Below are 17,656 nucleotides of genomic sequence, written 5' to 3'. Positions count from 1 at the left end.
GAGTTCCCATAGGCTGCTTGGACGATGAAGGCATAGAAGCAACCTGGCTCTCTAAAGCTTTGACGTGAGAGGCAAGTTGCATGTACTTGTTGTTGAGGTCAGAATAAGTTCCATCAATCATGGCATGAACAGCTTTGAACTCATCTCCAATGTCCTTAGCAAATTTCCCTTGAGTTTCTAGGATTTGTTTGAACATAGATTCCATGGTTGAACTTGAACTTGAGCTTGAGAAGAGATTCCTTTAGCTTGAGTAGGCTGGTTGCTTTGATAACCACCTTGTTGGTTGTTGTAGAGGGGCTTTTGCTGGTAGTTGTTTTGGTATTGAAAGTTGGGCTCTTTCCTATACCAAGTTCCATTGTTGTTGATAAAGCACACCTCTTCCTGTCCTTCCAAGCCACCAATCTTCTTGATCTCAGCCACCTGCTTTTGTTGCTGTTCCCCAACTGATTTCATCTGATCCAGCTTAGATTTGTTGGCAAGAAGTAGGTCCAGCTTCTCTTCCAAAGACTTGAGCTCTTTCTTGGTCTGCTGATCATCACTTCTGTTGACTCTATCATGATCCTCACTGTATACTGAGTCACTCTTGGCCATGTTCTCTATCAGCTCCTCTGCATCCACCTCGTTTCTGCCCAAGAAGAATCCATTGCTGGCTGTATCAAGTTTGTTTCTGCACTGTGGTATAGCTCCCCTGTAGAAGGTACTCAACAAGCTCTCTTTGGAGAAGCCATGGTGTGGGCAATGAGCTTGGTAGCCTTTGAACCTTTCCCATGCTTCACTGAAACTTTCTAAGTTCCTTTGCTGAAACCCAGAGATCTCATTCCTGAACTTAGCTGTCCTGGAGATGGAGAAGAACTTGTCTAGAAAGGCTTCCTTGCACTCATCCCAAGTAGTGATAGAGTCGCTTGGGAGAGACTTCTCCCACTGTCTTGCCTTGTCTCCCAGAGAGAAAGGGAAGAGCCTGAGCTTCAAAGCATCTTCTGACACTCCATTGGTCTTGCACAAACCACAGTAGCTATCAAACTTGTCCAAGTGGTCAAATAGATCTTCAGTAGCAAGACCATGATACTTGTTGTTCTCAATGGTGTTGAGCAGTCCTGACTTGATCTCAAAGTTGTTGTTCTCCACAGCAGGTGCTCTGATTCCCAACCTATGACCATTGATGTGAGGTTGATCATAGGCCCCAATGGCTCTAGCTTGGCGTGGAGGGTGTTGTGGCTGGCGCTGAGGTCTAAGGTTGGCAGCTCCTTGACCAATACCAGCTTGAGCAGCTTCTTGTTGAGGTAGGTTCTCCATATCAAACCCCAATCTCTGCTAGTGAACCTGTTGCTCTTCTTCTCTTCTCTTTCTTACTAACTCTCTCTCAAGTGCAGCTATGTCTTCAACTCTTGGAACAAGCCTTGATGAACCTCTGCTCCTCAAGCATACACATGAAATGCACCAAGCTTTGCAGGGAGAGAATCAATATCACAAACAGAAATAATAAAAATGACTTAGTCTCAAGCAAGTGACCAAATCTCAATGTCAAAATCAAACTAGGATTGGTAACGGCGCCAATTTGATAACAAGACTTTTCAAGGGTCCAATTAAGCAAATCAAAGTAGTACTTCAGATGTCAATCCATTCCTAGATGATCTCAATGCAAAGAGAATGCAAGTCTATACTTAAGCTAAGTGCAATCCAATAAGAGAGATGGTTTTGATGATAAACTAAGGCTATACTAAAAATGCAATAAAAGAGTGAACTTTCTTTTCAATATGAAGCAAGGAGGACTCATGGGACTAGGCATTTGATCTTGGGTGATGTAGATCCAATCTAGAGGTGGCAAGCTATCAATCTAACATTTTCCTTATGCCTAGACACTAAGCTAAACAAGCTCTATCTCTAGATGCATGCTCTTTTGCTAAAGTAACTCAAGCATCTAATCTCTTAGGTTGAATGTTGCTAAAGCAAACATGGAGAACAAGTCTAATAGCAATCTTAACTCCTTTAGCAACTAATCTCTTAGGTAAAGCAAGCTAAAAGCATTGAAGAGTTGGTTCAGGCATTTCATCATACACCTTGTGGGCAGGAAATGCCTAAGGATCTATTTTGATATGGTTAAGATCAAAATAGCATTGAGAACCCTCAACAAGCAAGCAAACAAGTAAATCTAACACTAAACACCTTAGATCTTCACTAATCACCCTTAATCACCCTAGCCCATGAATCCAAAAGGAGTCTACTCACTAATCTTCATGATTAACCTTAACCCATGGTTGATTTAAGGGAAAAAATGTTGAGAAGCAAGTTTAAACCAATAATCACAAAGAAATAAGAAGAAAAGAAACTAAAGATTCAATCTTTCTTTAAGGTTTCAATGTGTTCTTAGAGAGAAAAGAAGATAAGTCTCAACTTTGGGTTACAAGAGTACTTATACTTAGGTTTAGAAAGGAAGAAACACCAAGACAAATGACCAAAATGACCTTAGGAAAAGCTAATTTTCGTCCAAAATGAGGTAAGAAAACGGACCGGGGTCGAGCCAAGGTCAACCAACCCGGTCCTGCCACCCTGGTCCTTGCTTCTTCCTCTTGCGCCCGAGGTGCCGACTCCGGTCCAAGCCTCCCCGGTCCTTCTTTGGTCCATCTCCGCCCGGGGTCTTGTACCCGGTCCATGCAGAACCAATATGAGACTACTGTGCTTAATGAAGTTGAAGGTCTGGAAGGTCAAGAAAAGTTATGTTTTGTGAATGCTAATGGCACTTTCAGTACCAGAATGTATCTTGATTCATCCTTGTTTTATTTGAATCATGAAGAATTGTCATATGTCCTATGATATTGATTCCACTACCTGGTGATTCTCCACTGAATAATATTTCCAAATAATGGTTCTTACAAGTTCATTCATCCTGGTCTGATTAAAACCATGAAGAAATTGTCCTATGTCGAAAAACATTAAGAATGAATAACATGATAAGAAAGTGGGATAACTCATTCAACGTAACTCCTATTAGATTGATTAAACTTTTTGGTGATTATCCACTGAATAATGCTCTAAATCAATGTTATTACATCTTGGTTCATCATGGTTTGATTATACTCACGAATAAATTGTCAAATGTCAAAATAGAGTAAGAATGAATCACATGAGTAGAAAGTAGGATAACTCATTCATCGTAACTAGTATAAGATTGATTCAACTCCATGGTGATACTCCACTGATTAATTTTTCCAGATCAAGTTTTTTACAACTTGATTCATCCTGATTTGATTAGAATCATGAAAAAAATTGTCATGTGTCCAAAAAAGTAAGAATGACTAACCTGATTAGAAAGTGGAATAACTCCTTCATCGTAACTCCTTTGAGATTGACTCAACTTCCTAGTGATTCTCTTCTAATTAGTGTTTCAAAATAATGGTTCTTTCATCTTCATTTATCCTGGTTTTATTAGAACCATGAAGAAATTGTCATATGTCCAAAAAGAATAAGAATGAATCACATGGTTTGAAAGTGAGATAACTCCTACGACATAACTGATATGTGATTGATTCAACTTCCTGGCGATTATCTACTGAATAATGTTTCTAAATTAAGGTTCTTACATCTTGATTTATCTTGGTTTGATTAGAATCATGAAGAAATTGTCATATGTCCAAACAGAGTAAGAATGAATCACATGATGAGAAAGTGGGATAACTCCTTCATATTAACTTGTACGAGATTGATTACACTTTCAGGTGATTCTCCACTGATTAATTTTTCCAAATCATTTTTATTACATCTTCATTCATCCTGGTTTGATTAGAACCACGAAAAAAATTTCATATGTTCAAATATAGTAAGATTGTATCACATGATTAGAAAGTGGGATAACTCCTTCAAAGTAATTCCTATGAGATTGATTCAACTTCCTGGTTATTATCCACTTATTAATGTTTCCAAAATTAGGGTTCTTACATCTTGATTCATCCCGGTTTGATTATAATAGAAAAAATTGACATATGTCCAAACAGAGTAAGAATGATTCACATGATTAGAAAGTGGGATAACTCCTTCATCGTAACTCGTATGAGATTGATTCAACCTCCTGGTGATTCTTCACTGATTAATGTTTCCAAATCATTGTATTACATCTAGATTCATCCTGGTTTAATTTTTTTTTAACTCTGGATAATTATGCTATTACAAACTATGAGAACGTTACAAACAATTTTACAGCCGACAATTTTACCCGTCACTGACTGCATCACCTCACCTGAACCACCCTATTGTATCCATGCCTGACGGTACTTCTTGCGCCATGCTGCAGAACCTCTTGTAAGCCTTCTCTCCTTTAATTCGCATAATTTCGTCTTCAGTGGGACTCGAAACCCAAACCTCCTGGTGTAGAAGCATTAATGAACCCTTAGTCAAACCACTGGACCAAGGGGACTTCCACCATCCTGGTTTAATTAGAATAATGAAAAATGACTTATGTCCAAACAGAGTAATAATGAATCACATTATTAAAAAGTAGGATAATTCCTTCATCGTAGCTCCTAAGAGATTGACTCATCTTTCTGGGGATTCTACACTGATTAATATTTCCAAATCAAGGTTGTTACATCTTTATTTATCCTGGTTTTATTAGAACCATGAAGAAATTTCCATGTGTTCAAATAGAGTAAGAATGAATCATGTGAGTAGAAAGTGGGATAACTCTTTCATGGTAACTCCTTCATCGTAACTTGTATAAGATTGAATCAATTTTCTAATGATTCTCCCCTGACTAAAATTTCCAAATAAAGGTTCTTACATCCTTATTCATCCTTATTTAATTAGAATCATGAAGAAATTGTCATGTGTCCAAACAGAGTATGAATGAATCACCTGGTTAGAAAGTGGGATAATTCCTTCATCGTAACTCATAAGAGATTGATTCAACTTCTTGGTGATTCTCCACATATTAATGTTTCCAAATAATGGTTCTTACATCTTCATTCATCTTGGTTTGATTAAAAACAAGAAGAAATTGACATATGTCCAAACAGAGTAAGAATGAATCATATGATTAGAAAGTTGGATAACTCCTTCGACGTAACTGATATTAGATTGATTCAACCTCTTGTGATTATCCACCTAATAATGTCTCCAAATCAAGGGTATTACAGCTTGATTCATCATGGTTTGATTAGAATCATGAAGAAATTTTCATGTGTCCAAACAAAGTAAGAATGAATTACTTGATTAGAAAGTGGGATAAGTCCTATGAGATTGATTCAACTTCCTGGTGATTATCCACTGATTCATGTTTCAAAATCAAGATTATTACATCTTGATTCATCATGGTTTGAATAGAATCATGAAGAAATTGAGTATATAAGTGTTTTAGATACTATTTACTACAATATAGAGTCTATTTAGAGTATTTACAGGTTCATAGACGTTTTGGAGGAAAGTGGTGATTTTGGTGCCTTTTGGAGCCTTTTGAGTGCAGAGCTGCACAGACGCATCAGATGTTTATATATGGATGAAGACCTTCCCACCGTTAGATTTAGCTCATCTTTTGACACAGGATATAGCTTTGAGTTAGATTTCCAATGCCACCGGTTTGATGTCAATCAGCATACTGTATCAGAAGTTATACTCGTTTTACTGAAGAGTGGCCAGTCTTCCTCGTGAGAGGAAGCTGTCGAGAAGAGGAATGCATATCGATCGATGCAACACCGTGAATATCGATCGATATGGATGTCAGAACGTGGGCCAAACATATTTTCTAAGCCATTGTTGACGGCTAAGCTTTCTATTATTCTATTCTATTGTTTTCCATTAGGGTTTGGAGAGAAGATCAATTCTTCTTCGGAGATTGACTGGAACTCTATTGGTTTTATTATTGATTTCTATTCTATTATATTATTCACACTATGATTTCTGTTATTGCTTCCATGTCTGAGTAATTCATCTTGTTAGGTTTAGGGATTTCATGAGCTTAATGTCAAACTGATAATCAATTAGGATTGCTAGGTTATCTATAGATCTCTACACCAGAGTGATTTGTAATACTAGGATCTGGAGTAGTTAGAAAAGCACGACAGTGACTAATTGCTTGAACCTAGAATCATAGGACAATTGAGAGGCACGAAAGTACCATCAATTAACGGAACCTGAGCTCTGTTGGATTAGATAACTAGGCGCATACGACAGTTGGTCTAGGAATCTAGTTGAACATAATCGATTAGGTCGCTAATGCTTGTCTGAGGTAGTATCGATCGGCGCTCAGGCCATAGCATCCATCGATACTCACTCCTTGTTCATGTGCGATAGCCGGGACAAAGACTTAGGCATCTGATTAGTAATTAATGTGAAAGCTGGATTACTTACTTATTAAAATCTAGTTATAGAATTGAATCTATAAACCTTTAGCATCCTTTAGTTGAAGTTTTGAATCTCTTGAATGATAAATCCCTAAGTCTAGCTATTTCTCCTTTCATCAAACAACTCCTTGTCAAGCTGAACAATTGTCTTGTTCATCTTGTTTACTGCTTTATTAATTGCTATATTTACTGTTTTAATACTGATTGCCTAGCTAAATCTTAATATCTCTAGTCTAGTGTGTGCCCTAGCCCTTTGTAGATTTGATCCCTAAGTGCTACAACTCGACCTCTTATTTGAGATAGTATAAATAACTCCTTAGGGTAATTTGAGTGATATCAAATCAGGCGCAGTTGCCGGGGAGCTTCGATCTCCATTAGACTTGATTAATTGGTTTATTCTAGGTTTTATTTACTGTTTTAAGTTACTTACAAAAAAAAAATTCTTGTTTTTCAGGTACATGTCAATCAGTACCAGAAGCAGCAAGGAGTAATTGCTTTTCTTCTCAGACCCAGCACGTTTGGAACGCTCGATCCACAAAGAGAAATGCGCAGCATCGATCGACACCTCATCTTCATCGATCGACAGAGTATCTACTTCATCGATCGACACCATATCTATTCCATCAATCGACATCTGTGACCGAGAAACGATCGATACTTAATCTCGAGAAAACATGACCGAGATACTTGTTGATATATGGTGTTCTAGATATCTTGTATATATGTTTTCTAATTGGTTTTCAAGTCTTTATCGAGTCTTTTAGTCATTTTCGAGTCATTACAGGTCTGGAGTTGCATTGGATGGGAGATGTACCAGTTGGAGCAAAATAGGCAGAAAAGAGTGCAATCTGGTGATCTTCACGCAACAGTCTGATGACTATTCCCGATCGAGCGGATCAACCCGAGTGACTGTTCCAGCGGCATAGATTTTTATGGAAACCACTATTATTTCGAGATTTGCCCTAATTATCCTCTTTTTCTCTCCCAGCCTCCTGTGGCTTTGATATATCATATTTTTATGTTTCTCATTATTATTCTACGCTATTTTTGGAGGAGAAACTAGACCCTAGAGTTGGAGACTTGAGATTTTGCTACTTTGTAAAGGGAGAAAGCCATCTCTCTCGATTTAGAGAAGAACCCCCTGAACCCTATTACTTATTTCAGTCATATTTCATGTTGCTTTATATCTCTTGTTGGGGAAAAATATCCAAGCATAAGTTTCCTCCAGCTTCCGGATAGGCCCTCAATTCTTACTTGACAAGGAACCAAGGTCCAACCCCTGCTATCTTTCATACCTCTTTTATCGGGCCGACTCTTGAAACAAAATAGAAGTTTTCCACATAAGGGGAAACTTCCATTTTTCTTATTATGGAAGAGTCGCCCTACTTGAAGCCGACATCTACATCTATAAAAGGGGATCCCAAAACCTAGAACAAGGGATCGACATTTAGAGGCTAAGAGGTTAGAGTTTAGGCGACTAAAACTAGGGTATATACACCAACGTTGTAGTCCCATAAAAACACTCATAAAACATCTCTTCTAGCCTCGATTTCTCGCTTTTGATGCATATCTTCAAGTGTCCCGTATGTTGGGCCCAAATATGACCCTCTAGCTAGTAATAAACAACAAGAAATGATAATGAGCCGCGATAGGCCCATCATGGATTAAATCCTCAGAAGTAGCTAAGACAGAGCCGGAGGCTGTGAGCTGAAGATGTTCATTAGAGAGGTCAAGGAAAAGAGGCAGCTCGTGGACAAATAAATAGGCGCAAGACCCGGTCAAAGAGGTAGCTCGTGGACAAATAAATAGGCGCAGGACCCGGTCAAAGGGGAGCTGTTACAAATCCCTCAAATCACGGAGGAGATCTCGGGAACCAGTTCGTAGCGACCAAAGGGGGCCTGAGGCTATTTAAAGAAGACATCAAACAATGATCAAAGGATCCGCATTCTTGCTATTCATAAGCAATAGCTCTCAAATTCATTACTTTCCTTGTAAACGTTATAAACATCTCTTGTAAACAATTCTTACAAAAATATCAATAAATCATTCATTCATTCTACAAAGTTCTTACGGGATTCAGCCCACGTTATCTTTCCATTTTGATCTTAACCTGACCTAAAATCAGGAGGTGATTTTAGTCCCTCACAATTGGCGCCGTCAGTGGGGAAGAAACAATTGAATCCCTTACTCCAACTTAAGGATGAATCCAGTCGATCAGACAACAAATCCATCTAACCACTGAATAGTGTCACGATGAACAGTATCCCGATGACCAGTACTCGGATGAACAGTACTGGAAGAACAATATCTCGATGAACAGTATCTCGATGAACAGTATCTCGGTGAACAATATCCCGATGAACAGTATCCCGATGAACAGTATCCCGATGAACAGTACTCGGATGAACAGTATCTCGATGAACAGTGCTGGAGCAGCCAACACGAGAACCTCCAGTGGGATCAATCCAGAGCTCCCAGCCCTTGTTACCCCTCAGCATCAACCTGCTCCGAACCAGACGGAGGCTCAGCTCTCTGAGATCCGTTGCATGATGATGCAGTTGGTAGACAAAGCTCAGGAAAGCGAGCGTACCATGCAATAGCTAGCCGCTCGTCAGCAACGATTCAAAAAGATCACTAGATCTCTAATCGCAACAACCCAACCACCGTAACGTCGGGGCTCGGGAGTTATCTTCCGAGATCGAATAATCGACCCTCGTTCCCTCGAGGACGTCTAGATTTTTCCCTTGATAACACTGGTTCGGGAGAACAGGCACCTGCTTTCCAAATGCCTCACACTAGGACAACTCCTGTGTTTAGCCCACCTCTCACCAGTGCTATGGGAAGTAACCTAGCATCAACCAGCTCTGTACCAGAGCAGATTACTGGTCAGAGCACTCGCTTACCTCCTCCACCACCTATTCTTAGGTCAGGAGAAGGAGTATCCAATCCGTCCGGGGGCAGAACGTCAGCTTCGGTGTTTCAGGCCAGAAACCTAAACACGAATCCGAATGAACATCAAAGGACGGATGCTGATCCTACAACTCGCCCCACTAACCTAACTCGTCAAAATAACCCTAGGGCCAGTGAGCAAATCAGCCCACCTGGCACTTGGGAAAATGATCGAACACGATTCCATCAGGGGCCTGTTCGACAGGTACCTAATGATGACCCGACTGTCCTTCCTCTAGAGGGACCTGAGGCTATTCGCAGATATATGGAACGAACTCACGCAGCTCTCCAAAAATTGGGAGCTCAAGTCCACAAGGCAACGAGCTCAGCTCCCGAAATCGAGAGCTTGATCGAAGAAACCTGTGGAACTCCATTCACTGACAGAATTGCCAACTCTTACATAAGAGACACCCGAAAAATTAGGATCCCCGAATACGACGGGACCTCAGACCCAAAGGCTTACCTGAGAGCCTTCCGGTTAGCTATCGTGAAAGCTCACTTTACGAAAGAAGAATGCGAAGCAGGTTACTGCAGGACATTCGCCGAAAATCTAGTCGGAACAGCCCTCGAATGGTTCTCTGGTCTCGAACCAAATTCGACAGATAGCTTCGACCAGTTAAGCAACGCTTTCATGAAGCAATACTCGACTCATATCCTGAAGCAAGCATCCGAGGCTGACCCCTGGAAAATCAGACAGGGAGTGGGAGACTCACTACGAGCCTACATCGAAAAATTCAGAGCAGTGAGAACTAAGCTCTCAAACCCCAACGACCAGGTCGCCATCGAGTCTCTCAGAAGAGGTCTCTGGTATAAATCGGAACTTTGGTCGGAGCTAACCCTCAATCCTCCCCCAACTATCGACGATGCTCTTCATAAAGCGTATAGATACGTCACCTTGGAAGAGGAAACAACTGTACTGGATAAACTCCACAAGAAACCCCAGAATCACCCGAAAGGTGAAGCCTCAGAAGCAAAAAGACCTCATAAAAAGGGAAATTCTCGAAACAATCAGACCCATGGAGAACATTCCTATGCAATCAAGGAAGATAAGGAAGAAAAACCTGTCGCCGCAGCAAACAAAACCCCCTAGTCAAAAGGATATGATGAGGAATGTTGGGACCTCCAAAGACAACTGGCAGCTAAATTCACAGCCGGAGAAATAAAGGGCGTGGACCTAAAAAAACCACAGTCCTACCAGAAAAGAGGTCCCAGAGACACCTCACCGAAACGAGAAAGGTCTCCTGGAAAAGAGACCGATTCACCACCCCCAGCTCCTAAGAAAAGGGTCGACATGATCCTTGGGAAGCTCCCCCAAGGAAAAAGCCTACAAATTGAGGCCCTCCTGAGCAAACCGTTACCTCAGTCGAGCCCCAGTTCGAGGGTAGACTACATCCTCGGAGGATCCGAAATGTGTCGAGACTCTGTTAATTCTATTAAAACTCATGTACGGAACGCTGTGTCTAACACTCAAACTAATCCTTCTAACCCCGAGTCTAACACTAAGATTTCTTTTTGGGAAAGTGAGACGTCAAACCTTGACAGACCTCACGACGATGCCATGATCGTCACCCTGAACATCGCAGGGTACGAAGTACCCAAGCTCATGGGAGACACCGGGAGCTCCGTCGACCTCATTTTCTACAGAGCCCTGAAGGGGATGGAAATAGATGAGTACGAAATCGTCGACCAGAAGGCTAGTCTCATAGGCTTTTCCGGAGAAACAGATACCTCATTGGGAACTATCAAACTCCCAATTATAGCTGGCGAATCATGAAAATGACGAACTTCTGTGGGAACCGAAATTCGCACTGTCGATTTTAGTTAAGTTTATCGAAGGAAAACTAAGTAAACCTAGTTTTCCCTGAAGGCTCGGATTCTCTGCGATAACCAAACGAAATTGATAGAATAGAGCAATGTAGCGGAAAAATTGCACTAAGGCGTTTTATTAAATAGATGGTACAATATTCTTCCGAAAAAGGGAAGTAGAGAAACGCTGAAGCGAAAAACGACGGAAATAAAGGAGACAAAACGTTCTAAGTCTTGCTCCGCTAGTCTAAACTCCTAAGTCCTAAGCTAGCAGGAATTCTCTAAGTCCCTAAGTTTCGGATTTGCTCTCTCTCTTAATGATTTTTTTGCTCTGCCCTTCTTCCTCTCCCAAAGCTCCTTCTGGGCCGCAAGGCGGGCTTCTTTCCATTTTCGTCGACCTCCATGTTTATCGGGAAACTTGACATTTATCTTCGGGAAACTTCACATTTATCCTTCCGTCGATTTAGCATTCATCTTGTTACGTAAAGGTAAATGTAAATCGTCGTATCTATCTCAGATAATCGTAAACGGACTGTCCGATCGCGTTTGGTCCCTTTCGGGCCGTCTCTAGGACTTCCGTTGTTTTCTACGATTTCTTCGGAGGTTCTTCATTCGTTCGTAGAGTTGAGACGAGTGGTGTCTTAAGATAACCATCGCTGTTTCGTACGAAGAATTTAAGATCTTCCTTCCCGTCGATATCTTACGAGTTTCCGAAATGTTTCCGATGGTCTTAGATTGGAGTGAGAAACGGAGTTTCGTACGCGGAATCTCAATGATTCGTCCTGCGAGGACTTGGGAAAGACTCGAAGTACAGACTTCTGATGGCCGGGGACTGGGACTCGTGTACCGAAGATTGTTGTCCGAAGACCCGAGCCAGCACGGGGCTAGCCGCCCGGCGACCACGGCCAGCACGGGCGCTAGCCGCCTGCGGCCACGGCCAGCACGGGGCTAGCCGCCCGGCGACCACGGCCAGCACGGGCGCTAGCCGCCGGCGGCCACGGCCAGCACGGGGCTAGCCGCCCGGCGACCACGGCCAGCACGGGCGCTAGCCGCCGGCGGCCACGGCCAGCACGGGGCTAGCCGCCCGGCGGCCACGGCCAGCACGGGGGCTAGCCGACCGGCGGCCACGGCCAGCACGGGCGCTAGGCGCCGGCGGCCAAGGCCGTGGTCGGCTACTCGGTTCCTTTGGTTTACGGGTGTTCGTGTTCGTTTTTGGAGGGTTTTAGTATGACAAATAGACTTAGCCGTTGATTTCGAGATAACCGTTTTTGACCCCAACAGTTAGCCCCCCAGCATGCAAGATGCGGGAGTGATTTTGTGTGCGAAAGATTTGAAAATCGAAATTTTCGGCTAGGAATATTTTATTCCGAAAAACTCTTCCACCTTTGATTTCTTATAAGTAGCACCCCATCTTCCTCTCATTTTTCACTCACTCTCCTTTTCTCAAATTTCAGAAAATATGGCTTTCTCTCCAAACGAAAAGAAAGATTCCGATGTCGAAATGAGTGAAGCTAACCAAGCCTCGCCGGCGCAGGATGCTCCTGCTCTTACGCAGACATTCGTCGAGGGGTTCAGTTCTTTTCAGGACAAGATGGAGCGACGCCGTGCTGAGATGGAGTCTAGCGTGGCAGGTCCTAGTGCTACTTCCGTTCTGACTTCTGTGGCTCCGACTCTCGGATCCGATGTCACTTTAACTCCGGATCCCGCGGTTCTGGTTCTTGGACTCGACGTTACTCCAGTCCCGATCTCCACAATTCCAGCCTCTGGACCCGATGTCCCTTTGCCTGCTGGAGAAACTGTCGTTCCGGAGCAAGCACCCGATGTCCAGGCTCGCCCGGAGGGCTCCCCTTTCGCGCCGATAGTGGTTTCGGAGGATGCGGTGGAAGTCATGCCTCCTCCTCCAGAAAAGAAGAGGGAGATCGTCTTGGGACTTCCTGCGTCCAACGCTGTTCCACCATCGAGGGGACGTTCAAGAGCTGGGGCTGCCGGATCAGCGAAGAGGAAAAGGTGTACTAAGAGTGAGGAAGGCGAGGTTTCGGCGAAACTATCGCAACATCGCTCCAAGGTATTTCGTGAAACCCTCTTTCCTTTGTTATCCCTTGATTCTCACCTTCTCTCGTGTGATCAGTTTGTGTCGTTGATCGACGGGATTCTTGGTGATTGCGGACTGGAGGTTACACGTTTGTCCAAGGAGCTAGATTCGTCGCGGGAAACTCTGAAGCGCACCGAGGCTGTGCTTCAATCGATTGAGAGCACTCATGCTGCCCAGACGTCGACGCTCGAAGCTAGGATCAGCGATCTCGAGCGTGATCTGGGAAAGACTGTGAGCTCGCTGCTCAAGGCGAAGGAGGAGAAGAAGAGAAAATCCTCGGAAGTTCGATGTCTTAAGAGGCGGATTCAGCGCTTTGAGGAGATGGGAACTTGCACTGCGCCGGAGCTTGCCGGCCCGTCATCCTCGGGTACCCTGGTCCCGAGTTCGGAAATTCCAGAGGTTCAGGATGCTGGAATTGTTGCGGACAAGGGTGGCGAGGAGGTCGGCGAGGGCGATGGCGAGGCTGTTCCTGCTTCGGGTGAGTCGGAGGATGAGGGCGGTGTTCCGGAGGACGCCTAGGTTGATCAATCCCTTAGGGGATTTTTATTTTGATTGTATTTCGGCAGTTGGTTGGCCATTATGTATGATTTCGGGACTGGCCGTTGGTGGCTTTGAATCCCTGCCCTTTTTTAGGGCGTTGTATTGAACTCGCGGTACGCGTTTATAAAATATTTTGCGTTTAAAACTTCTGTTTGTCGAAGTTAGAGGGGCAGGGTGTGAGTTGTCGTCTCATTCCTGCCTCCCTGACAATCACCGTATCCGTAGTTTGTACAAAGCGAGATTTTCCTGCGGTTTACGATTTACGCGAAAATTCGTGGAAACGTATAGACTTGAGTGAAGAGACAAGTTTTGGGATCTCGCGTCGTTGACGCTTTGCCTATGAGATGTTTAAGATACCAGCAAGGCTGGGTTTAGGGCAAGACCTAGGTTTACTCTCAGACTGAGGCTGTGCGATGACAAATCGGCTTTCGTTTTGCCTGTTTGTGATTTTAACCTGATTCGTACCGTTTTAAAATCCGCGAAGTGGTATCGGCTTATATGATTTGTATGGGCACGAATCGAGCTACTTCCTTTACGAAGTGCTGAACCAAATTTGGATTTTTTGTATAGCGCGCTATGGGATCCTTGGCGGATGTAAAAGAGCCTACCCTTAGGTGGCTTGTCTGTTTAGGACGTTAGAGTTCGTTTGTTGTGATCAGCAACAACGATATGATGCCGTTTTAGAAGGCGTATGAAGGTTTTAATCGAAAAACGGATGTTCGGGCACGAAGCGACGTCTCGCAGTGCTTTGAAGTTTGTTTTTCTTATGCCATAAAGGACTATGGGCTTTTAGAAATCGCAGAATGTTTCCGGGTGATAGTTTTATGGTTTGTTTGGTGGATACTGGATCCATTGTTAAGGCCGTTAGGCGAATTGATTGTGGAAAGTTTTCAAAAGTTCAGTTTTTTTCGAAAATTGTGGGAGCGTGTGGGTGTACGCACCCCACTCCCCCCTTTTAAATCGGGGGGATAGCTGAACCCACCGGTTGGCGAGTTGCCTACGTACCTCTTTCGAGGATCAAGCCATCTCGTAGTTCTGTTGTCCACGTTTACGTTCTAGTGGTGGTATTTCTTGAGATGCATCGCATTCCAAGTTCTCGGGATTTTTACGTCTTGCATGTTCGCGATTTGATACGAACCTGGTCGGACGACTTTTATGATTTTGTATGGTCCTTCCCAGTTTGCTCCCAGTTTTCCTGCGTTTCGTTCGGCAGTATTTTGGAAGACTTTTCGCAAGACCAGATCACCCTCCTTGAATCTTCGATGACGCACGTTCGCGTTGTAGTATTTTGCGGCGGCCTGCTGGTAATTTTGAATTCGGATGAGGGCTTGGTCGCGACGCTCGTTGATGAGGTCAAGATTATCCAGCAGCATGGCATTGTTCAGGTCTTCCCGTTCGGGAAGAAATCTCCCCCGTACGCCGGGGAATTCTACTTCCGCCGGAATCATGCATTCTGCTCCGTAAACGAGAGCGAACGGAGTTCCCCCGTTGCTCGTCTTGGAGTGGTTCGATGAGACCAAAGGACCCCTTCGAGTTCTTCTGCCCATCGTCCCTTTTTGGCTTCCAAGCGCTTTTTCAATCCGTCTAGGACGGTTTTGTTTATGGTTTCAGCCTGTCCGTTGCACTGCGGGTATCTGGGAGTAGACTTGTTAAGTCGTATTTTCCATTTTTCGCAGAATGCCTCGAATCGTGTGGAAATAAACTGAGACCCGTGGTCCGTTACGATTTCGTATGGGACACCGTGTCTGGTTATGATGTTTTTCCAGACGAAGTTCTCGACTTGCACGTCTTTGATACTTGCGTAGGATTCTGCTTCCACTCATTTCGAAAAGAAATCTGTGAGGACCAGCAGGAAACGTTTTTGTTTTGATTTGTGCAGCGGTCCGATGATGTCCATCGACCATCGCATGAAAGGGTACGGAGATGAGATAGAAGAGAGGATTTCGGCGGGCTGATGAATTGTCGGGGCGTGCCGCTGACACTTCTCGTATTTCCGAGCGAACTTCTCGCAATCCTTTACCATAGTTGGCCAGTAGAATCCGTGGCATTTTATTTTTGTTGCGAGAGACCTTCCACCAGAGTGGTTTCCGCCCGATCCGGAATGAACCTCTTCCATGATTTTTCTCGCCTTTTCTCCTTCTGCGCAAGTCATGAGAGGTCCGGAGAATCGCCATTTGTAGATTTCGCCTTCCACGGTTACGTATCGTGCTGCCTGGATTTTTATTTCCCGGGCCGCCCATTTCTCCGCGGGTAGGGTACCATCTACGATGTAGGCTTTGATAGGTTCTAACCAGGGAGTGTCGCAGCCATAGTCTGTTTGGTCTGCGTCGTCTTCCGGTTGGTCTTCGTTCTCTTCCGCGCCTTCGATCTGTGTTCTGATCAGGTTGGCGATTATCGGCGGTCCGATGCTTGGATGCTCTATGAATTCGACGGGAATTATTCTCTTAAGCCCTGGATCCGAGCTTGAGGCGAGAGCGGCTAAAGCGTCAGCTTGGACGTTTTCCGAGCGGGGAATCCTGGTTAGCGCAAATTGCTGAAAGTCGTGGGCCAAGTCTTGGACGACCTTCAAATATGCGTTCATCCTTTCATCCCTTGCTTCGTATTCTCCGCTGAATTGGTTTGCGACTAACTGAGAGTCGCAGTAAGTGTGAGGGGTAAAACTCACACCTAGATTTTAGATCAGGTTTTATGTTTAGGAAAGGTTAGGGAAAGATTATCGCGGGCTGAACCCCGTAAGAACTTGATGAATGAACTTTGATTTGTATTGATAATGTGGTAAAGGAATGGTTACAAAGAGATGTTTCTCTTGATGATTATAAAGATTACAAGAATATTATGATAAGAATGTTTTGATGAATGTAGAGTAAAAATATGAGTTGAATCGGATCCTCTTTTTAGTCCTCGACCTTCTCTTTAAATAGCCTTGGACTTCTTTAGGTTGTCTTCAACTAATCTCCGAGATCTTCTCCGCTTGAGGTGGAATCCGCAACAGCTTCCCTTTGACCGGGTCCTGCGCTTCTTCTTGTTGTGACGTGAGCTTCCTCTTCTCCGTGACCTCTTTAAAGATCGCCTTAGCTCTCAGCCTTCGGCTTCAACTTAGCTCCTTTTAGATGTCGAACTCGTGATGGGCCAGTCGCGGCCTGTTATCGTCTTTCATTATTCAACAATCAGCTACCGGGCCATATTCGGGCCCAACAGTTGCCCCCAGCTCTCGAGATGAGGTTTCGTTATTCTCGGGAGCTAGACCTAGCCGCCCAAGCTAGATTCTCTTGTTGAGATCATGATTACTAGCTATCTCAACCATATTTATTTTTATCTAATCGAACGGTTGTAAATTTCTTCCGATTAAATCGATGGCTTAGATTAAAGTGAGTTAGAAATTTGATTTCCGATTTTCGAGACGTGATGGGATATAAAGCTGAGAGAATTAACTGCTTGTCTCTCCACTTCCTCCACGCCTCTCGACGGTTTCCAAGGTAATTTACCTCTTTTCCTTTATTTTACTGCGTTTTCTCTCTCTTTTTTTTTTATCCGCTTCTTGATCGAACTAGTTCTTCATCTTTAACCTCTCTCTGAGATTTCGCCTTAGTCCAATTCCTCTCTTTTGCTTCCTATTTCCCTTTCCTTTTACTATCATGAGTCAAAAAGAAGGTTCCGGCGAGGTTCAAATCTCAGCCTCCGGTGCCCGCATTATGAAGGTCAAGCGGGAAGCCGGTGAAAAGATGACAGAAGCCAAGAAGAAGAAGGTTAAAGACTCGATCGGAGCAAGAGTCAAGAAGATGAAGAAGAAAGGTGGCAAGAGCGCCTCCTCCGGTCCTCACTTCCCTTCGCTCTTAAAGGGTCAGGACGTCGTTAATCTTGTTGTTCAAGCTCACGGCAAGAGTGATCTAGTTAGAGCTTGTGCTGAAGATGAGACCCCCGAGACCGTTCCGGAGGGTTG

At 43.8% G+C, this 17,656-nt stretch overlaps 1 non-coding gene across 1 annotated transcript; it reads left to right on the top strand.

Moving 5' to 3' along the window:
- The first annotated feature begins 721 nt into the window (after nt 1-721).
- On the top strand, nt 722-828 carry LOC130497181 (small nucleolar RNA R71). Its single transcript, XR_008936192.1, has one exon. It is a non-coding gene; the product is annotated as a small nucleolar RNA R71 (small nucleolar RNA).
- Nucleotides 829-17,656: the final 16,828 nt, after the last annotated feature.

The sequence above is a fragment of the Raphanus sativus genome, chromosome 6 (assembly GCF_000801105.2).
Source record: "Raphanus sativus cultivar WK10039 chromosome 6, ASM80110v3, whole genome shotgun sequence".
Taxonomy (NCBI): Eukaryota; Viridiplantae; Streptophyta; class Magnoliopsida; order Brassicales; family Brassicaceae; genus Raphanus; species Raphanus sativus.
Note: the sequence above shows the minus strand (reverse complement) of the source record. Positions and strands in the feature narration are given on the sequence as shown.